General features: G+C 33.4%; 1 pseudogene; it reads right to left on the bottom strand.

The window, feature by feature from the left end:
* Positions 1–25,009, bottom strand: part of LOC149231814 (very-long-chain aldehyde decarbonylase GL1-5-like) — a 37,258-nt pseudogene extending 12,249 nt beyond the window's left edge.
* Between the last annotated feature and the right edge of the window lie 336 nt (positions 25,010–25,345).

Genomic DNA, 25,345 nt, shown 5'->3' with positions numbered 1-25,345 from the left:
TAAATTAAAGATAATTTAATTTCAAAACAATTACAATATACATACCACATTCTAAAAATATAATAAATAAATAGATTAAAATTATTATTTTTTAGTTGGCCTAATTCACAAGGATTTGAACTTTGAATCTCATGTTTTTACATAATACTTCATAACAAGGTGATTGTCAATTGAGTTACACTCTATGAGCTATTTTTTTTTAATATGTGAAAATCTTTAAATTAATTCAACTAAAACTTTGATATAAATTTGCAAGTTAGATACAATATAATGACAAAAAAAAAAATTGCTTGTTATATATATATATATATCTATATATATATATATATATATATAGAGAGAGAGAGAGAGAGAGAGAGATCCAAAAAAAATAAAATACAAATTCATCAATATATGCATTTTAAACCTTCATATACTAAATATATATATATATCTGTGTGTGTGTGTACACACACACACACACACACACACACACACACACACACACACACACACATATATATATATATATATATATATATATATATATATACAAAATGCATTTTAGTATTTTGTTAGGTATTAAGATTTTGGTAAAGATTTTCATCAATTAATTAGAAAACTGTGAATGAATTATTAAGAAACCAAGTAATATTAGTAATTGATATCATTTCAAACTAGGAAATAATGACTATGTGATTTATATTCCTCACTTAATAGAGAAAAATATAAATAAATTATGAAGGAGTTTGAAAGAGTACCTCTAGCATAAAATTTAATTTAATCTAAAAATTCATTGTCATGTCCCTATAGTCACCCACATCGGAGGTTGACTTAGCACACCCAGATGACCCATCACTATAGGTTTGTGGTGCATCATGACTCATTTCACTCATCAATTTTATCAATCTGAAACTACATGATTCCATACTACACCTCACTTTTTATATTTCACGATTATTAAAATTCATAAGTTTAGCACTTATTGAAGTATGTAGATAATCATTCCATACAATTATGCCTTAACATAACCAATATGAAAATGATATGAATGAAAGTAGTCTTATAGAATCAACAACCCAACTAGCCTAACAGTTGCCAAATATTCAAATGTGTTACAACCAAGTGAAATCTAGTCTCATATAGCAATTTAAAAATTATAAGAGCACACAATTCATACAAACCTATCCCAAAATTTCCTATTTTATTTACTACCATCAATCGCAACTTTGTCATAGATAAAAAAATGTTTCACATGATAGAAATAGTAAGTACTCTTGTATGCATAGAATGTATGAAGAGTTAAGTTAATTGAAGGAAATAAACTTAATTCTAATATTCAAAGTCAAGTGAGTGAGGGCTAAAAGGTTAATGCCTTGTCAAGAAAAGTTAAGTTAAGGAAAAGAAAAATGTCGATTTATGTTAAAGTGAAGTTAGAAAAGTTTAGTTAAAGTGTCAAGTCATAATTTGCATGAGGAAAAGAAAGTTAGAGTTTACATGATTCCATATTTAGAAAGTTTAGTGCTTATATACTCATGGTTCGATCATTGTAATGTGAAGTAAGAAGAGAGAATAACATTAACTCGGTGGATGTATATGAGAGAATAATTAATGAATAAAACTTATTTATTCAAAAAAAATCTTGTGTACTTATTTGTCTTGTGTTTGATGTTTATCTTTGCCTCTAAATAACAAGTGCTATCAGATGAAGGTTTCAAAGAACCAAAAGAGTTAAGAAGGTCATGAGCTACTTCCATAAGAGCCTCAACTATTGTTAGTAGCCTACAAATTGAAGTTTGCATCCATTGGTCCATAAGTATAAACTAGAGCTCATTGAGAGTTTGTAAACACAACTAATAAAAGATTAGGGTGAGTAGCCTAGAGAGCCACCACAATATCAAGAAGAAAGAGCCACCAGCACTAACCAAACAAGGAATCTCCTCTGTAAGTTGTAGCCATGAGCCTTCATAAGAATCTACATAAGAGCTTAGAAAAGTTGTTAGTAGTTGTTGGGAGCCACCATTAAAGTGAAGGTTAAAATGTTTAGTTTTAAAGATAATCAAGTGTATGTGACCTTAATTTTAGAAGGGTGACACAATAAGGAAGGAAGACAAAAGACAAAAGAAATATGCCAGTCATGGGTCACAAAGCAAGACTGAAGGAAACTGAGAAAAGAAATTGAAAGGAAGAGCCAAAGTTTTTCAACGAGCTCATAGGGGTTCTCTCCACAATTACGGCATCTAAAATACAAGCAAATGAAGTAGAAAAATTCGAGGATGAATGGATCAAGGTAGATCTGCTAACACTTACAAAATTTACTAGTAAAATTTTTAATTTTTTGAGAACTGTCAAAATGAAAATTTCCTTTGATGTAAAGAGTTGAATGAGTATCGGTCTAATAACCCATATGATGAAGTATGTGATGACTTAGTATTGGATCTTATAAAACATGGATTGGATGATAAGTCCATATGCAAGATATTAAAAGCTACATCTTCCTAGGAAGCATGGAAGACCCTCGAAATAGAAATTGGTATAAAGGAAATTAACATAAAGAAGAAAATTATGTTACAATCTGTTCCATGTGGAGAAAGCACTTTTAACCATGGTGTTGGATGTTCCATTTGTTTTGATTATAATTCATCTGATATTACATTAAATATTCAACATGATTTCGTCAATTGTTACATCCATGGTCTCATGTGTAGCTAATATGTCATTCTCTCTCCAAATTGTAGCTTGGTGGAGTCCACATTTGAATGTAGATTTATACTTTCTTCTCTACATGAAGAAACAGGTATAAGCCAAATGATATTGTAAAGTCCTTTTCCTTTTTCCAATCATCTAAATGTATCTTAGTAATGCCCCATTCCATCAAATATAACCAACAAAAAGTAATGAAAATTCTCTTGAAATATATTCTTTGAAGTATTAAGCCACCTTGAATCCATTTACTTCATTTTCCCCTTTCTTGCAACTAGAAAAGACACCAATTAATTAAGAAGAATGAAGATAACATTTTACCATCATTGTACTCATTCTTGCAACTAGACAAGACATTAGCTAATTAAGAGGAACGAAGATAATATTTGACCAATGAGCTATGGTTAAGGGTCATTTATCCTAGAATATAAGATTTAAAGGAACTTCTAGATCTTCATTTGTACTATCATTGTTTTATCCAACTATGCCCAGTATCTTGCATTCTCTAATTTTAGGTTTTGGGATATTCTTATGATACAATTTCATAGTATCATAAGAGGTCCACAAAGTAGGACAAAACCTTACTATGTAATCCAATGTCCATAATTTCAATGTACTAAAGACAATGGCCAAGGAAATTAAATTAAATATATAATAAAATCTACCATTGTGAAGCATCTAAAAGATGAGAAGATCATAGATTCATGTTTTATCTTTTTTATTAGAATGTTATTTCAATTGGCCAAAATTGACAATCCCATAAACGTTTTCCATTCTATTAGAGAACCAAAATAAGTAAGCAACATAGGGCAATGAATGTGAACTATAGAAAGATCTGGATGCAAATCTTGATAAAATATGATTCCACATAAACACTTCTACAAATCTTTTGAATTTGAAATGAGCATTCAAAACAATGTTTCTTTGTCAAATTTCAAATGGGTTGCCACCCATGTTGGATCCAATTATTTCTCAATGATCAGACTGAGGTCATTTTTTTCATGCATACACAATATATCCTTGGTCATATTCCAACTTCTCAAAAATTCCATGTGATTTTCCTCGTTAGCTACAATCGACTTCATAAGCTTTGGAAATGGGACACATGTAAAATCTGGAATTTGCACGTGTTACATTGTTCATTAGCCATCATGCAACTTGGATAGTTGAAGTAATTTGATAAGGAGGATGATTAAGTAAAAAATATCTAAGTTACATTGCACAAAGACTGATAATGTCTGGTGGAAGCAATGCAAGTTTCAACAAGCTAAGAAGAAATGCAAGTTTCAACAAGCTAGGAATTCCCTTAGCAGGAATGAAACCTATATGAGAAGCAGTTCTAAGGTAGAGTGGTCAAGGCTTCATTTAAAATGGGACAATTACATTTCAAAATAAAATTATGGCTTAATTCCATACAATTACCTTAACTGGAATGAGCCTTAGAGTGGTCAAGACTTCTTCTCAAATGGGACAATTACATTTCAAAAACTCTTTTTTTATCAAGTCCATACAATTCCCTTAAATGGAATGGGCCTTTTCCATCTATTAGGTCATCATATTAACCCATGTGAAGAAAGATGGAATAAAATTTCATTGAAAAACTAATGTTATCAACATAATTGGGTGTTTCAAACATGTTTAAATCCTTATATGGTTCTTGTCATCCTTTTACAGACACCTCTCTTGGAATCTAGTGAAATTTGCATGAAAAAGAGTGATGTCAAATTTCACTTTTAATAATGGTGAGGTCGATAAATGAGTACATTTCTAGAATACTAGGTGAAGAGGTACCGAGATCAATAAGTGATAATCCTAGCATTGATATTTTTTAGAGAATACTAGTCAAATATGGTATCACTAAAGTTTAAAACTTCTACAATGCTAATGAGTCCAACTAGCTTGGGAAAGAGAACTTCTACAAAGTAGAAAATGGAACAAAATAACTTCTACAAAGGAGAAGATTGTTCCATTTCCCTAGCCACATTCTAATGAAAAGCTCTATACTTATAAGGATGTAATACATAATACCCTTCCTAAGAGAATGATACGCAATCTACATTTTATGGGTGTCAAAACATGTTGAAACATTTAATAGGATGTTGCATGCAAATCTATAACATGCAAGACACACATAACTTTCTTCTCTCTCATAATATGATATAGACAAGTTTCCAACAAGTACTAAGCTAACCCTCCAAAATTTGTCCAAAAAATTTCTTTCAACTGTCCACAACGAACTCGATCAAAATCTTGACTTAGAATTGTACTAGGGACAAATTTATGCTTTCTTTACTATCCCAAAAATCCTGGCCTTCACCACATAATAGACTCTGGTTTCAACTCTGAATGGGCTCAGATATTATCATAGACAAGGCTTGAACTTCAACCTTAGAATGGGCTCAGACTTAATCACTAAATAGACTTGAACTTTATCATAGATAAGCTCAGACTTCACAAATTCCATAAAGATGGTGTTCCACTGGAGGATTGTTCAAGTCTTGACCTAGTCACCATAGGGTTTCAAGGCAAGCTATAAAATCAGAAGAGCTATCATTTGCTATGGGTGGAGAGAGTCAATATATTACCTCCAATTCACATGAAATCTATTCTTCTTGGTCAAACACCTCAACCTCTATGATGGCACCATCTACAGGGATACCCATGATATAGTCTACATCCTCTAGTGTAGGTGTCGTCTTTCCCAACGGAAACACAAATGTGTGTCTACTAAGGTTCCAATACGACATTACCTATGCTAACTACATATGATATGTATATATAGTTTTTATTTGGATTACCCTCTCCAAGCCTATCTTTTGTCTCATCCGTCATAGTGTGATCCTAATCAATTTTCTCCCTAAGCTCCATATACTCTCTATATTTAGCCCCTCATTAGGGGACTTTTGAGGTCTAAAATGGGCCTCCTAATAAAAATGTACAACCAAAATAAAATTTATAAGAACCAATAGGATTCAAGATGATGATTTCAACCATGGTGGATGATTCACCATTTTTTGAGTAAAAAAGTAAAAAAAAATTAAAAATTAATAAAATAATAAATCTACTTTTTCAACTCGTATTTTCAACTTATCTCCATATTTTTTTACTCAAATTATGAGTGGGAGTAATCATTGGATGCAAAAATTTATTCCTCATCCAAGGAGTACCCACGTTACATACTTTCGATGGACCCTACTACCTGAAAAATGAGAAATACATGAAAAACATGATTTGTAGAGAGTTGAGCAACTTTGATTGTCACAATACTTAAAACCATTGGCTCCAACACATGAATGCCATTGTTTCTTGCTTCCAACTGATCTAGGATATCATACTTGGGACCCCAAGTTGAAACAAAACCTTGAAGTTCTCTTCCTAGCACTAGCATCACCTTGCTATTTTGAATCCACAAATCTATGCAACATCAATTTTCCATCCTCAACATACCTTAACTAATAATGAAATGTGTCCTTGAAATAGTGAAGAAAATGCTCTGCAGTAGTTGAGTGAATTTGCATTGAACTAGCTCATTGTTTTTATTACAAAGAAAAAATAAAATATGAGATTGATTATTCACCAAATACTGGAGGTAACCTCTCTTTCTGAGAATCTTCAACCAATGAATCTAACATTGTACTTCTATCTACTCTTATTAGCCACATGATTCATCTTCTATAACCACCTGGGTTCAATCATTGTTTCTAGTCATTCCCTTTACGATCTTGTGGTTTTTCATGCGGAGGATGACTCACTTGAAAAGAAGTCTTTGGAGCTCCAACTTTCTCCTGTGCCTTGTGCAATGTGCGGGTGTGCCATGCACGCTCTGTGTTTGCATTGGAACATTTATGATCTGAATCTGATTTCCCTCAAATCTATGGAGAAACATTTGGAACAATAAGTGTCTCTCCCTCCTTAACCTTCCCAAGATGTCCCTAATACTTGGAGGACCAAGCCTTCTCATCAAATTTCATGTTTCGACTCACTATTGTCTTGTTGTTCTAACAGAATGTAGTTCTTATAAACTTTGAAGGTCTCACTGTATCCAACAATCCTTTTACAATGAGGTAATGCTTCTAGAGAGGTAATGCTCCATAATGCAGGTGATTGGTTCTCCTGTGCCAAAGCTAGAAAAGTATTTCCAAGGAAAATATTGCTGAAAATGGCTTTAGAGAGTACACTGAACTACCCTCCCACAGAGGCTAAAGAAATGTTAAATTATGGCATTGGAGGCAAAGTTAAGGCTAATGTCCCTCAGTTGGGTGGCTGGGGGTTTTTCCATACATCTAATGATGCACCCTAGGTGATGGTGTTAAAACCTAACCCTAATATCCTAGGTGAGTGCACCCTCATGCATGGATAATGCTTCCAAAAATAGTGTGCTCAATTGGAGAATAATAGGTCATTGCATGCATGCACCAAGCCTCTGAACTTAATACAAACTAATGCACGCCCTTATTGGGATATGTGCCCCACAACATGCACTTTGCTCATAGAAAATTGGGCCTTCTCTAAATATAAAATTGGAAATTAACTAATGATGATGCTTGCATGCAGGCTTCTGGCCCCTGCAAACTTATATACATAACAACAACACTCCTCCTAAAGAAAACTACTACTATGCCTAGCTTCATTTGTTATCAATGTTGCAAAAATATATTGATGCATGGATCTACTGTTATAGGTGCACTATGAGGAAGGAGAATGAACTACTAAGTAAACAAGGTGAAAATATAGCACCTATGATTTGAGATTCTAATAGTAACTAGCCAAGTTTTTTCTTACCATTAACTTGGGATTGACAAGAATTTAACTCACTACAGGCAACCAAAATTTTGGAATTTTGAACAATTTTAGTTATTGATTACATGCTTATTTCCACACCTTATCAAGTTTTGATTGTCAAGTCTGCAATTATTTCCTTGATACCTTTTTAGCATTTTCTCCCTTTACTATAAAGTGGTCCTTTAAAAAGCAAGTTTCAAGGAAGTATTATTTCAAGAATTGCAATTCTTCAGTTACCTTATGAATTCCTTAAGTTTTATTGTTGTATCCTGTTTTCCATTGTCTTGATTTTTATTTGGATACATGCCTTAAGTTCAAGCGCTATTATAGTCCACAAAAGACAATATTTTTCATGACTATGGTTTATAGGAAATTGACTATACAATGGGTCCACGAGTTGTGCCCATACCCTCCAGTTTATTATATTTGCATTAAAACATTTATTGAATGTTATGTAACTTTATCGGCCAAACGAAGCTAGTTGTTGGCCTCATTGAACATGTCTTTAAGTCAAAAGGAAAAATAAAAAATAAAATTATGAATTCCCAAGGCATTATGAGCCTTGTTGCTCCCAATCATGTGTTTCATGTGGTTGAAACTTCAAATCTGTTGTGAAGTTATTGATTTTTTTGGTTGGTTGAACCCCTGTTAATAATAATATTTACCATTTAAAAATTTGTTAATTTATGGGTACTAACATTTTTCTGGATATGTGTCTGCTTTATTATGTTCTTGTTCTATCATATTTTGAATACTCTCAGATGTGTAACTTGCACTTTTCATCTTTTCTTGACCATGTTGGTGCTCAGAACACTGGTAAGAACTGGGAACACATTTTTGTGTGTTAAGGAGAAAGAATTAGAAGATGGATATTTCTATGATCTAGTATTTCCTATGTTCAAATGGGTAGCCAAGTAATAGTGAGGCATCTATGTGTATCAGATACTTCAAAGGTCCTGAACTTCTTCTTGACCTTCAAGATTATGATTATTCTCTGGATATGTGGAGCCTTGGTTGTAGGTTTGTTGGAATGGTAAGAAAAAAAACATTGTTAAGAGAACAAATTAATTATTCATACAAATTCTTTGCATGAGTAACTTTCCCTATTTTAAGTTTTATATATGGTTTTGCTTATGAATTTTTACTACTTTATTTATTATTGTAGATATTTCAGAAGGAGACATTTTTTTATGGGCATGATAACCATGATAAATTAGTTAAGATAGCAAGGTGAGCCTTATATACCAAAGAAATGTGTGTATCTTTTGAAGGGATTTCATTCTCCTTCTTTCATTAGTCTTACATGTTCTCTAGACATGTTGTGGAGAATCTTAGGGATAATTTCTAGGTCAATAATGTGAATTGCATAGATTTGTCTTTTAAGTGTCCATTGGTATGATTCCATGGCTTTAAGTTAATCCTTATTTACTTTTATATCATGTAATGTTTTTGACATTAGTTTGGTGCAAAAGTAACTAATAGAAAGAGATATTGCAGTAGGTTGCACTTGCAATTGATTGCTTGATATGATCAAAAGTCGTAGATTGTATTTTTTTTTAGGAGTTAAACATTTAATATTCAGAGCATAGCAGAGAGGGTCGCAGAAAAGACAAATAATGTTCGATTTTTATACTGTATGCAATATATATATATATATATATATATATATATATATATATATATATATATATATATATGCAAAAAATATTGTGTGTTTCTTTAGAAATTCCCCTTCCAAATATTTTCAAAGGAATGAGTCTTATGAAAACTTTGTAGCCATGTTTTTTAATTGCATAATGCAAACAGGTTGTAACATTGCATTCTATTGGTTGCAAATCAGGATCTTGATGATGAGAACCAGACTCTAGAATGCCTTCAAAATATACAAGAACTCTTAGATACATTGTAGTTGTACTACAAATGAATACAAGTGAAGAAATTCTCCATATTGACATTAAGCCATAGATGGAGGGCATTGTACATTTCATCCTCTCCCCATAAAGATCCACTTGAGACTATGCTAGTGATAACTCACCAAAGGATTGGAATTGTAGCAGTTGTATTATCAAAAGGCAAGACAAGAAACAACAAAAATAATCCTTTCTTTGACACCCTTAAATGTAATAACAGGTTCCAAGCATGTGCAACATTGCCTTAATATTCTCCAATATAAGCCTAATTAAGACAACAATAGTGTTATTGCCCCCTTGCTTGTTATTCCCCCTTGCTTTTGTTGATAAAACTCTTCTTTAAGTATTGATATAAATTATGATAATATCACCTTTTCCATATACAACTTCCTTGGGAAAACCTCCAATAGCTTCTTCACATTTTGTGAATGGTGCTCTGTTGTTGGTAGACATGTGCCAACCCTCAAGGGACCCAAGTGGATTATACCTTGTCATATTTTTGGCCATTATAGCTTTGGCATGACGTGCCAAATCACTTGAACTAAACAATGGGGCTATAAAACAATGTTATCTATCTACCTACCATATCTTACCTATCTAAATATATATACACATATTTGTTTTATTTTCCAAAGAAACCTCATGACTATTTTTTTTCTTAGGGGAACACCTCGTGGAAAACCATTCAAGTACTTTTCCACGATCCATAGATGGTAAATTTAGTAAACAAGTGTCCCTAATTAGCGTACTTAACTGTTGGGCGATCAAGATAGTTGACTCTGTAACCTCCATAACTTTGGATGAGAGGTCTCACATTTGGCTCATGATAGCTTTGCATACATGGCTTACATATTAGTGAACTAATTGAAAAAAGAAAAAATTGTTTCTTGAATTAAAAGAACATATATTAAACCTTTCAAAAGAAGGCTTTGAAAGTTGTTGACTATCACAAAACCTTAGCTATATCAACAACAGGAAACCAAATTTTCATGGCTTTAAAAAAGAAAAATAGATCATTGTAGAAGTGAGAGTATCTGTTTGTAGAGAATTTTATAACTAAGATTCATGAATGAAATCATTTGTATGCTTATGTTGAGAAACTGAAATGGTCCAACCACCTTGCTCTAGCCCCAATGCCTCTTTGAAAGGCCATTAGCTACCTTGTTCATGTCCCTCTATATGTGAGACAAAAAAGTGTGTAGGAAGACTGTCATTTGTGTTGTATATCATCATGGAGTGGCGATAAAGTGAAATTCCTGACTGTTGATTCCATATATATATATATATATATATATATAGAGAGAGAGAGAGAGAGAGAGAGAGAGAGAGATATCTATATATATATATATATTAGTTTTTTTCCTTTTTTTCAATGAAAACTTCACGAGGAAACCAACAAGATGCTTCGCAACACTTACAGATGACATCCATAGTAAACATGTTGATAGACTAGTGTAACTTACCTAGGGGGAGTCGAATTAGGGACTTTCTTGCATAATCAAATACTCAATAACATTGAAATCAATTGGTTGAGATAACCCCTCATGTGTGTGTGTGTATTTAATACAAAAAATAGTGCACCACAAATGCAGTGGCCTAAGAATAAACGCACGGCGGGAAACATTTGGTAGCGATGAGTAGAGGACAACATTGTATGGTGGATCATCATGGTTTCTATCAGTTGGCCCTAGCTAGTAACATCAATCTTTGGGTTAATAATGATTGACTCCTAGCCATCAATGTTGGAACCAATGGTTTTTTGTTAGAGAGCTAATGGTTTCCTGCCCCTTTTTTTCTATAGTTTTTCTAGCCTAGAGACGAGGTTAGCCTCCCAAACCCTGAGATTGTTGAGAGTAGTGTGGACATGTTGGAGAGGATGTAGGTTTCTCCTTACTCATGGTACATGGGGTCCCTTCGTAGCTTAAGTCACTGTGTTTGATATATTTCAAGGATCAAGTTTGAAAATTGACGTGTTTAATTAGTAGCCACACAAATTCGATAAGGTTTGGCCAGTTAATTTGTTGTTCAATGCAATTGTCATTTATTAATTACTTTCAACTTTGATTCTAAGAATTTTTGCATATGGTGATGCATATCTATTTACCTACGCAATAGTTCATATATATCCTTACAGGTTCTTTGTATTGAGTATTGACATTACTATAATGGTTTCTATTGCCACAATGCCTTGCTGATTAGTGCATGAATGGAATGTCTTGGAATGATTGGAAAGATGTCTTGGCTCTCTTGCTACTAGCCAAGGGACACCTTACCCAATGGACTGAGATAATGAGGTTGTTAGTATATGTAAAATGTTATGATCTAATTAACTCATGAATTGATTTGCTAGTTTTAATTTGATATCACAGTTATAAAATTATATAAAATAAAAACATTTTATGCTCATTAGTGCATGAATGGAATGTCTTGGAATGACTGGAAAGGTTCCCTTGGCTCTCTCCCCACTCGCCAAGGGACACACTACCCAATGGACTAAGGTAATGAAGTTGTTGGTATATGTAAAATGTTATGATGTGATTAACGCATGGATTGATGTGCTAGTTCCAATTTGATATCATAGTTACAAAATTATCTAAAATAAAAGCATTTTATGTATGATACAATCTGAAGGCCTTATTATGCAGCAACATCATCTTGTGCAGGCAAACTGGTCACATGAAATAATCCACTTGTGGTCTATAAGGGGACAAATTCCTACATTTTCCAAATTCCTTTGAGTTTTTGATTGTTAATTTGTTTCCTTACATTTGAAAAAAATAAGCTCTTAGCCAATCAGAGAGAGTTTTAGTTCATACTCCGAGACCAAAAGGTGGTTTCAACCAAGTTAATATTTGCAAGAAAGCTACTATATTCTACTACCATTATTGAGGTTACAACAATGGGTTTATGAGCTTTCAAGTAGCATCTAGCCTTAGCCACATACATGAGACTAGTTACTACCCTTGGTTATAGTTTAGCCTCATGGCTAGCAGCATTTTAGTATTGGTTATTATTATATAGAGTTATGTTTTTAGTAGCGTGTGTGTGTGTGTGTGTGTGTGTGTGTGTGTGTGTGTGTGTGTGTGTCTCTCTCTCTCTCTCTCTCTCTCTCTCTCTCTCTCTCTCTCTCTCTCTATATATATATATATATATATATATATATATTATGAGAAAAGAAAAGCATAGTTTCTAATGACAAGTTTGGGTAATTGGCGATTAGTTAAGGATAAGAAGCTAGAAAAACATGATAAAATAAATCAACAGTGATCTCAGTATGGCAGTGGGAATTAAATTATTGGAACTTTCAATGACATAATGGATCAATGCAATTCAATTTGATACTCTATTTGATTCTAAATATTTAGATTTATTTGGGTTTGTATCTGAGTATGGTAGTGGGCATTCAATTATGGATACTTCCAATGAAATATTTTATCATTGCAGCTCTAGCTCATAATCTGTCTAGACCTAACCGTTAGATTTAGTTTGCTTTATAGAATTAATGATATTTTATCGTTATCATACAGGGAAGCAGCAAGCCCCAAGCCTAAGCTTGTATCATACAACAACCTAATCTTAGTCCATGAAGATGTCCCTTGTCCCATCTATATATGATCAAACTCTAACTAGCTCAGAGTGCATACAAGGATCTATTTAACGTATTTCTTATCACGATATCCATCATATCTAACAATAATAATTCATCAATGCAAATAAGCCTGTCATGATTCTAGCAAGACACTTCCTTTAATATTGGGAATGAATCTTGAAATTTCTTGGGTGAACTAGTCCTGTCATGAAGGAACTGTTAGCTCATAGATTCAATTAGAAAAGACATATCTTTATCAACATTACATGTTCATCAATTCATATCCAGAAGACTTGTTTCATTATGGAATCGGGTTGGGATCAAGGGGTTCTCCCTCTGAAGAGGAAGCCTCTTCATTGATCATCAATAACAACATCTACCACCAAAACTTATGAATTTGAGACAACTATTTTTGCATGCTTTCAATCCATTGGGAAACATCCATAGGATTCTTGTCACTATGTTGGGATTTCTTGTTCTTTATCTCGTTATCCTTTTGTTGCTAAGATTATTCATGTGTTCTGTGATTTCTTATGGTGTTCTGCTTCCTCAATCTCAATATTTCTATTTTTGCAAATGAAAGTTATTCCTTAATAGTCCCAGATTTCCTCACGTAAGTCTCCTTTTCCTTACCAAGTTTTATAAGGATTTTTTTTGTATGCTCCGCACTCTCCTGAAGATATTTTCAGAGATTCATATAATGAAGCATTTTTCTATCTCAAGACTACTTGTCTTCGATTTTGCAATTTCTAACTCTTCTAGCAAAGACACTAAGCAAATTTTCATATCCTCCATGAATTTTGTTGCTTCCTCATAATATTTATGAAGTGCCCTTCTACCTTCTCTTTCTTCTAAAACACTTTTCTTGAATGCCTAACTCTAAGCTTAAGGTAGTAATAACTTTCTTTTCTTAAAAAGATGCACTTGTTGTTACTATTGTCTTGCAAGCTTTAGATGGTCCCTCTTTTATATTCTCATAATACACTATGATGTCTTCTAACTTCTTATCTAGAATCAATGAGTTATTCCTTGTTTCATCCCTTGTTTTATTTGTTGAAGCTAGTTCATTGGACAATTTACTTGAGGTTTTTTTTCCTTCACGTACCTTTTCCTTTTGAGAATCACACATTGAATCTCTATCATTTTCCAACATGGTAATTTGAAATTTCTAACCTAGGATGTGCTTGTGTGCATACTGTTGTAGTCAACTCACTTGATAAAGTGACAACCATGCTTTGTAAAGCTTGTAAGCTTTCAATTGACCTTGCATCTCACTACCCAGGTCCTTCACACTTGACTTTTCTTCTGATTTCAAGGTGGAACTTTCTTTCTCTAAGGCAACAAGGATCTCATGGCTTCTTCATATGAAATATTTATTTTTTCTTTCAACTAGTTTGGCTTCCTCTTGCTTGGAAAAAAAATAGCTTGCCTAGTAGATACTGAATCTTTAAGTTTTGTTTTATTAAGTTCTTGATGCAGCTTGACCAACTTCTCGTTTTTATCCTCTCTCTCCACAACAGTTGAATCAAGTCTCTCGATGGATGACTCTTTCAGACTTTGTATCTTTTGAGCACTTTCAAGCTCCTACTGAAACTCTTTGATTTGAGCCTCTACCTATAATAGTTTATTTCTCATTTTTCTAGTGTTGGAAGAAATCTCTACAGACTCCTTTTCTCTTCCTCTAAGAGAAAATATAAGGCTATCAAGATCCTTTTCTTTTTATTATTCTTCGAATGCTTCCTCCATTTTAGTTTGTCTCTTAAGTTGCTTATGCATGTCCTCTTACTCCATACATTATAGACTAATATTCTGTGTCCATGACAGTAGCTAGAAGTCCAATCCTAAGATATGTTTGTGCAACAAATTCGAAAACCTCACCTTGTCTGATCATGAACTCATCTATCATGCATCCAAGGAGGTGATAGGTAAAGAGACTAGATTCATCATGTATTCGTTGAATTAGTTGCATAATATCTCTTCCTTTCTCCCCTCTATGACAACTGTTATTTCTCAACGTATCTTCTTTTAAGGAATATTTCAACTCTCGACCTTCATATGTTTTCTTTTTATGATCTTTTAGACTAGGATCTTGATCCTTTGCAAAATATGGATCCCATGTGGACTCACCAACATAAGCTTCCTCATATCCAGCTAACAAAATGAGTTGTAATTGTTATCAATCAACCATAGTCCATATGTTTCTTCTGACTCATCCATATCTCATTTTGTCAAGCCCTTATCTAAGACAACTTGTTCTTCCTGATCCTTTTGTGCTTATCTCAAATTTCTTTTATTTGATCTAGATTCTCTCGAAGAGAAGAGAGAGTAACTTCATTATCGGTTTCTTCAAGGGATGATCACATTGACTCTTCCTCAACCCATCTCTGATACCATGTTAATTTTCCATAAGGTTGTATTGTTCTTTTCTTTTGGAAATTGCATTACATCTTCTACACGTAAAAGTCACCCCACATAATTATAACATTACATCTTTTATAGTTGCATGGTTTGAAAATTTAAATACTTGCAATATATTACAACAAAATTTTGTAAAGAATTTCAAAAAGGGATACAAGATTTGCAAAAGGATTGAAACCTTCTGATATTCATCTTCAACTTTAACCTTTCCAATTACTTCCCTTTTTCAGATTCCATTAGCATTTCTAGGACATGACTTGAGGGATATAGTGTTACGCCTTTTTTGTAGGCATCCTAAACACTCATAATTTTAGTATTTAGTAATAAATTTCCTGAGTTTTCATGGACACATCACTTGGAACTGCATTCATTAGGTCAAATTGTGTTGCAAGCTTCAAATTTTTTGAGTAGGATACCTTAACATCAATTTTATTGAGGTTTAGATTAATAAATATTTAACTATTTTTAAGGTTTGAAAATGGAAGCATCACATGGAAACTATCATTAAACAAATGAACCAACAAGTATATATGATTGGGGTGTTTCTACAATAGGCTAAAATACAATTGTTTTGCAAGTAGAAAATTTTGAATTGCTTCACATTTTTGTCAAGTTTGCTTGAATGACTGGAAACTTCCTAAATCAAGACATAGTTCCCACTTCACGTTAAAAGCATATGACAATAAAAAAAATCTAGTAGCACCTATACCCCACAGTAGACTGGGATTGGTTTCATTATTTTAGGGGTTGCATATGCTGGAAAATTTCACACAATCGGTATTTACAAAAATCACAATAGATGGAAGGTCCCTATTTCTCACCGATATGGAGGAATATATTTTTCTTACCACACCTAATTGTTCCACCATATATTAAGAAGTTAAACTATTACAAAATGGCCGACACAAAGGGAAGGCCCCACAAAGAATTTTTTGATACCTTCTAGGATAACAATGTTTAGCCAATACTGTTATGCATTGTTAAGACTTAAAGAGAACATGGTGAAGTAATTGGAGAAATTGGTGAAGCAATTGTTGAGAAAGAAATTGGGTATGAAGCCATCATGTTGCTAGAACTTTGGTTGTGTTAACTCTCAACTCTCCTTGCTTTTGCCTCTTTTCTTCAAGGTAACAAGCTAATAAAAAGACCATGTTTTTCTTTCATGCAACATTTGGAGTTTTGTGTGGTGACTCCTACATAGTTATGATGGTTCTCACTCCATGTAAACAACAATGTTGCCTCACCTATTGGAAATAAAATATTTTAACATGACCCCACAGAGTGTCAAATATTAGTCACTAAGGTATTAAAACTCTTATGACTCTTGGGAATACCTCCCATGAAGCCCCATGGCCTTGGCTGCCAAGAAGCAACCTTCTAACAGGGGCTAGATGCTTGTTTTAATATTATGTGGTATGTATTTGGCTAGCCCTCGGAGGAAATAACTTGATTTTTAACCTAATTGTCTTTTTTCTTTGGAGTTTATAGATTTTTTTATTTGTAAATGTTTAAATATTTTCCAAACTGATGGCCATGTTATGGTTAATATGTTTGGAATGTGAAATTTGCAACACAACCTTAGACGGTTATTGGTCTACAACATGCCTTATTCCACCACAATTTCCTTGGACTCACATGAACCCACCAAGGCCCGTCTTTCTCGAGTTCATTAGTCCTTTTTTTTACTCTATATATTTATAATTTATTAATTTACCCTTTTCAGAACTAGTTCATTTGAAAAAATGAAATGGTTCTAAATTCCAGAAAATAATTAGGAAATAAACAGATATTTAATTTCACTGAGATCTTGCCTCAGAACCTGAAAAGCATTCAAATCAGAGAGACTGACAAATAGGACCTACATAGTGTAATGGAATTACACTTCAAAAGAGTGTTTGTTTTGGATGGTTTTACCTATTTTGTTCCAGTAGCCTAAATTTCAAGTCTATCTATTCAATTAAGAATGAATTTGTTAACAAGGGAAATTTTCCAGATTCAAACTTATATTTAAGTGTAACAACCTTGGTCATCTTACTCATACTTAAAATGCCAAGTATAATATGTTTGAAAATGTTATGCCAAAATATTCAATTTTCTAAGGATTTTATATATAGTTTTTATAGCATTTGGCAATTATTTAAGTAATAGAAATTTATCCTAAAGAGTCTAGGTGAACCATTTTTGTTAAAAAATGGACACTTGCAAATAAATTTTTGGGAAGAAAATAAAATTAGTAGAACCCTAAAATCTTCCATCTGTTGTATGAATGTGAATATGTATTTTTTACTATTGTTTAGATTGATCAAAAATGTTATTTGGAAAGTTGCAGATGTAACGATTTCTACGCAAGATTTTTTTTTGGTTGAATGTGGAAAATTTACATTATATAATTAATGGTTTCCTCTCTTGTAGGCCTATGCTAATGATGATAACACAACAATACCATTGTTACTAGTGACATCATTAGTTAACAAGATGGTGTTGAACAATCCAATCCATGTAGATACTGACCTGAACGTTGTTGGTGTTGTTACATGGGTTGACCACTCATCACTTGAGATTCGAATTATGATAACTCAGCCACCTGAAGGTATTTATATCATAATATCTTACTCTTTTTCGTTCCTAGTGACACTAAATCTAAATCAAATATATACTGAATCCATTTTGTAAAATCAAGTAGAATTCATTATGTATCATGGTGTCTAGGTTGCCTTCCTAACCTAGATATTTGATTCTCTCGGAGTAATGAAAATCATGTGTAAGTCAAAGCTAATATGATGAGGTTGTCTCAAAAAGTTGTTACAGTTATGAGCTAAATAAGAGATAATAACACTTTTCAGACCACTAAAAACAAATAGAAAGTGGAGCAGATTGACAACTTTCAAAGCTAAAAAGTATCTATGGACAGGAGACGCTTTGAAAATATATCATAACTATTAGTAATTTCCAAAGTTGTTTACTTCCCCGAGGATTATTAATAGATAATGGAGGACAATGAAAAGATGACAACCATGAAAATGGAGCTATAAATTAGATCTTATTGAATTCCTATTCCAACTCATACAAGGAAATCTAGTGAATGAACCCTTGGCAAATAATTAGAGTTAGATTTGTGCTCTAATTGAGTTCATAATATGTTCTATGGCTGGACAGTGCAAGTCTAGGCAAGGAAAATTCAAACAACAACTGTTGCAGAATCAAGCTTGCAATGTCAAAGTGCTACAACTATAGAAGTTGCACCTACACACAAAGTTAGTGAAATTTTTGGAACGGATGGCTGTCAAAAGCATTACAACATTAAGTAAACATAAAACAAGATAGGAGAATGAACATAAATCAAACTTCATCCAACAACAGGGCCGAATCTGCATGTTACAGCTTGATCTGGAGGTCTTAGTCTCTCTCACACATGTACAATGCAACCTGTGATTTCTTTGGTTTCAATTTGGTCCTGAACTCCTTGATGTCAAACTGGACACAGATCACACAGCCTATGCTTTTTCAAGTCTCAAGAGTTGAACTCTCTTTTTGATAAGATGAAAATATTATAAAATTATCTCATGTCTTTTGTACTCTAGCTCAAATATCAATCTCCCTTCCTCATCAATTACCCTTTTGCAGCACATGGGTGATTTTCCTCTTAGCTATTTTTTATTTCCCACTTCTCGTTCCGCAACCTTGTCTTGGAATTCCATAGCCAAGAAAAGAAACGATTCCACCCAATCGTTAGCATAAGTTTCTAGCATCCACATCTTTCTTCCACAATAAGAATTCTTGGTTCCACGGATTTCAGTAGGATTCTGCAACACATTAAGTTGTTTTGAGCTATAGACCTTGGCAGCTACGACATTTAGTCTTCTACAACAACATAATCATTGACCTCCTCATTTCGAACTACCAAACAAGCTAAAAAATTTAAACCAACGGGAAAACAAATCTTCTTGGGTGATGCCATTTGCTCAAATCCAAGGATGCCCCTGCATCAATGGAGTATGTTTTTGGTGGATTGGTGTCACTGTTGGATGATTATATTTTCTAGATCTATTTGTAGATTGAGTCATATGCTTTGAAATTTGATTGTTTTGTTGGAATATTTTCTAATATAATTTTTTACATTTCAAGTTCTAGTTTCAGGTGAAATGCTTGATGTTTGTCAGTTATTTTATGTGTTTCTAACTTCCATATGAATCAATTTGTATAATGAGAGAGAGCACATTATCTAGATGATTGTGCATGAAGGAGATACAGGCACATGATTATGGTTGGAACTTGGTTGCAATATTAATTGGACTATTTTCGTTTATGAATACATATTTAATCTTTGTTTAATCAGGAGGGCAATGATAATGACATGCTTGTGTAATGAATGGTGGAGATTGAGAGTCAATATCTCATAGTTGATGGAAATATCTATTAGAATTTGAAGGAAGATCACTAGGGAAAATATTCGTTGAAGATCTTAGCCTGCATTGAAAGGTATGTGACTTTTCATTGATTTATGCAAAACAGATTCTAAATTATTGAATTGAGGAGTGTAGAGCATAAACTGAATAATCAAAAGGTAGAGAAGAATTTGTGCATGTGGAATAGGCATGTAAAGCTTTTATAAAGGTTTACAATTAAAAGTGAGTTCACCCTTTATGAGAAAAGTTGAAATTCACAAAGGTGCATGGGCCACCAAGAAATTGTATGGATTCTATGATTTTGGTGAAATTCCTGGCATTTAGTGTGTTGGGTATGCCACCATTTATTTATTAAAAAATAAATTGTCGAGTGGTTGAGAGCGTGAGAAATGACTAGTGCATGGTCATTCACAATTTCTATGGATTTCGAATGTGATATTTCATTGGACCTTTTTGAAACGTGGGACATTCATTAGTGATGTATGGTAAAGTGTGAAATTTATGAAGTGTATTCCCTTAAAAGAAACTTATGGCTGAACAACTTAAAATAATGTAAGTTGCAAGATAATGAGTTCTTATCTATGAGAGAGAATAACTGCTTAAATATTATATTACTTATATTTGGCAAGCCTCTTAAATCTTTGGGTGCTCAAAGCTTTAAACATAAGTCTTATGTTTGTTAAAATTTGAATCTCCACTAGAACCTGCATTGAGAGCCCTACTTAAAGAATTGTTGTGAGGAGTATGAACTCATAATGAATGCACCTAGAACCCAATTCATGATAAGAATGAGTAATGTGTACATTCAGGTCTCTCGATAAGGGTGAATGCATGCATTTGGCTATACATGAAAGGACTACTGGTGATAGGTTCATAATGATGTATATACCAATGCAATTCTCTTTTGGGGTGCATCATTCTACATGATGAAAATAGATTCATGCATACTTCATACACAAGTAAATATTTCATCAGACCTTTATTTTGGATGCTCAGTTCAAACAAAGAATTGTTTGGTAGTACTTAGCTATCTAAAGTGGAGTGGAAATAGATAAATGACAGCCACAATTATCATTGTAATTTTTAATGCACAACACTACCTCTTTGTATGTGGATATAGGGGTTTATTATTATATCAAAAAATCTTCATGCCTTGAGTAGACTTATCTCATGTGCAAATATATGTTTCCTTTCAAGATCCTCTTTGGAAATCAACCCTTAAGTTGGTTATTGATTCATGTTTTATAATCTTTGTTTTTAGCTAAAACAATGCTTAGAGACTAGAATAGAGGAATTAAATAAAACTAAACTGTGTGGAAGGACAAAGAGGTAAAATTTCCGAAATATGTATAGGTATTGGAACATGCATTTTCAAAACTTTAGAACAAAAACTAACATTGACAACTGATGGTTAAACTTAGATATTACATATCCATGTCAGTGCATATAGTTTGGATAATATTTGACACCCTTGAAACACTAACCTCCAAAAATCAGGTCACTGATTTGAGCTGAATTTGAGACCTGATATCTATCTACCATCCATCTAACTATCAAACGTGAACAGCCATAGACCATTATGTTTTGAAGGCATTGATATTGACCACTTAGAAGAAAACTAATCACGTTTAATGGCATTTTTATTTCATATTTTTCCCTCGGATTTGTTATTGTTTGATTCTGAAAAAGGCCTGGGATGTAGTTTTAATCTTGTATTTGAAGATGGATTTATTCAACTCAAATGGTTTTCTTTGAGTTGAATTTCATTCGACACATTTCTTTAAAGGATGCTAGCTCAATGGAAGAGAAACTGCTTTGTAAGGAAGAGCTTAGTGGTTCGATTCCATTGTGCTCTAACATGAATTAATCAATGAAGAAACAAAAGATTCATATTTTGTCTTTTGTTTCTAGAGAGATTTTTTATTGTCTCTAGAGAGACAATCACTGGTACTAAAGACATATTGTCTCTATAAAGACAATAATTGGGACTTAAGACATGTTGTCTCTATAGAGACAATATATCTTTAATCATAGTTATTGTGTCTGCAAAGTAAATTGTCTTAACTTGAGACAAAAAAAAAAATTGGAAATTGTCTTAAATATTGTATTTAAGTGGGTGTCTCAAATTATTGTCTCTATAAAGACAATCTAGAACACAACTATTATTGTGTCTTGAGAGACAAAAATGAATTGTCTCTTAAGAGACAATAATACTTGTGTTCTATATTGTCTTTATAGAGACAATTTTTTAAGACAATAAATTGAGACACCTGCTTAAAGACAATATTTAAAACAATTTCCAATTTCTTTTTTGTCCCAAATTAAGACAATTAACTTACAAAATGTCTTAAATATCGTCATAAAACCCCCTTGTATGTAGTAGTGTTTGCACTATCCTCAGTGTAGCTCCACCCTTGATGAGATTGACCTATTAACTTGATCAAGAATGATTCCAGTGTTCGTTTCCTTCTAGCTACCTCGATGATACCAACTTCATGAACCTTTTCTCAACAATCAATTCTTTAAGCAATCAAAATAACTCTAAAGATTCTCCTCAACCACACCAATGCACAACAAGTTTAACACAAAACTTAAATAAACTTCTTCACCACACCAACTCACTCCACTACACCACTCTTCAGCCTTCTCACTCACTCATACTTGCTCCAAAAAAATCACTTACCAAACATTACCATTCTAGAATACCATGCCCTACCTCTATTACTAACTAACTCTATCACTAACTCAGAAATTATCGAAAACTATAAAAACTATCACATACCCTAACTCTATTATAACTCACTCTATTATAACTCAGAAAAAATTATAGAAGACAAAATTATTAGTAGAATGAGAAGATGATTTGCAGTGAGAAAGCTCAAAGATCGTGCTCCACTCACACTTAAAATATAGAATTAAAATTTAACTAAATAAAATCTTAAAATATAAGATCTAAAAATTAACAAATATTAATTAGAACCATTAATACAAACACGACTTCAAAAACGCATCAAATTCTAGTAATAAAAGATTTTAGATTTCTAATTAACAATATATTAATACAATCCATTTATATTATATATTAATATATATTTAATAGCTTTTATATCAAGCTTAAAATGCATTTGAAGTGATATAGCTCCTCCATACATAAGCACGCCATAATGATCATAAACTTCTTAAAATGCCAAAAAGACAAATGAATTATTAAACCTACACATGAACATGCATCACCTGAAAAGTGTATCCTGGAATCACCCATGTCTGCGGATGCAATCGATCTAGCCGATTCTTTTCTGAGGTGAATATTCTTCCAAAAGTCGATAAGACCATCATGACTGCGTTGCTTATAGGCCACAACATCTTATATACCATTTGGAAGAGTATGGCTTTGCCACAAATGAGGCAAAACCGAAACGCAAATGAAAAACCGACAGCAGGTTTGTTAAATGTGTTAGGTATACGAAATCAACGCTCTTTTTGCGGCCTGTTTCAAATTAAATCATTTGGTCATTAATCGCCATAAAAGATGAATTCCAGTTTTTTTTGTTTTTGTTTTTATTTTACCGTTTACGCTGTGTGACAGATAAATATTGAGCCATTCAACCTTTGTCCTTCAGTTGACACTGTGTGACGGAGATATTTAGCTTCACATGCAGCCTCGTAGAGAGTATCTGAAGATTTATCGACTGTTCCATAAAGATAGTCGTAAATTCGCATGAAAAGGCTGAAGTTGGTATGCACTTGAGAATGATGAAGAGAGTGAAATCTGCAAAAGCATTTTTCATTTTAGAATCGAAAGGGTAAAAAGAAAGTGAAGTGGCAGCTACTCAACCAGCTCTCGACAAATTTCAAAGACATACTGGACAACCAGTCATCCTTTTTGTATTAGTATATACATAGCCCGTGAATTACTTACGAGCGTGTGTACATGAAGTATTTCAGAAAGGGAAAAATCTTAAATGCCCACTGGGGGAGAAACTCGAAGTTGCAGTGGCCCATATTGTTCATTAAATCGAACCATAAATGGTACCCAAACACAACACCAATGGAAGCAGTATTGGTGATAGCTAGAGATAGTTGAGCCATGGAAAAGATCGCTGCATACAAAATATGTTCTGCAAATGGATGCACCACAACTGAACAGAAACGAAGTCACATTTTAAGTATGAAACGTCAAGATAACGCAGGGTGAATACAACTTAATGAATGACTTGCTATGAGAGTATGGGCGCTTTTCTTACATGTAATTGGTTCCGTCACAAAGAAGAGTGGTGATGCGAATGGTACCGGCTATACAGAAAATGATGATGCAGGGCTCTATGTGCCCAGTAATAGGTGAATTCGACAGGCCCAAAGTGAGCCAAAATTGTCATAATAAGACCTTTCGTATTCCACAGAGGGAGATTCGAAGCGCCTGGAATGACGGCATGAGCGAGGAATAGCAACACAGCATAGAAAATAATATAATCGTCCCTGAAACACAGTGTGCAATGATGATGAAAATTTTGGGGTATTTGTGGAAAGTTTATTATTCAAATTTGTTATAATACAATTTTACAGAATTCTCATTAAATTAGGCCTAAAGACATGTCAAAAAAATATTATGGATTGAGGATCTCTATATTCAGGAATCCTAAATACATGAGCCAAGTCAATTATCAACTTTTTAACCTCACTAGTGTCCTTAAAATTCCAGAAAATTCAAAAAAATCAACCACGTAAAAAACCCTCCAAAACGTATAATTACTAAAATCTGGAATAACATACCAAGTTCCCTCTCGATCAACCTGCTCAAACTCGATACTTTTGGACTGAATCTGGCGCTTGCTCCTTGCATTCTGATAAGGAGAAATACTTATCCATAACTGGTTATGAAGGTATCGAACAGCGACAAGGATAAGAAGAATGAGGCTGAAGTTATCTGCCTCTTGTCCTCCTAGTAAATTGGTATGAATAGCCTTGATCACCAATGGTGAGAGGAGGAGGTACTTCATGCAAAAAAACCATCCAATTCCATATTATCAGTCGAAAGCCATAAGTTTTTCAATTAAGCTATGGATGCAGTCGATAAACTTACCTTGAAGTTGCCAAGTTTTGTCCATGGCCATGGCTTAAGAGGCCCCGGTTTGGATGCCATCTTGTTGGAAACTTGAAGCAAGGACTACGGATGCACTTTCTTAAAGACAAACAAGTACAAGCAAACGCCTAGCGATCAGAAGGGTTGCATAGAGAGAATATTATTCTCGGAGTTTATCCTTCACAATGGATGCGCACTTGGTAGAGAAGCCATAGGGCTCTTATATGCTGATGGCTACACGTTCTAGAAAAGGTCATAGGGCTTTTAGATGCTGATGGCTACACGTTCTAGAAAAGGTACAGCTTTTTCTCCGCATGCTTTAAACACCAATGTATTCTATTCTGTAGACTTTGCAGTGCAACTGACTTTTAAGTTATTTAATGCCTTACGAGAAGCTATTTGGTATTTAATAGATGCCTGCCGATTACAAATGATAACAGTATCCATGACCCAGATGCGTATGGGACGAAAATTAGTG

Source organism: Pinus tabuliformis, chromosome J (genome assembly GCF_031772625.1).
Source record: "Pinus tabuliformis cultivar Carrire ecotype Pingquan chromosome J, CPIR1, whole genome shotgun sequence".
NCBI classification, from domain to species: domain Eukaryota; kingdom Viridiplantae; phylum Streptophyta; class Pinopsida; order Pinales; family Pinaceae; genus Pinus; species Pinus tabuliformis.
This window is presented reverse-complemented; position numbering and strand designations above follow the sequence as displayed.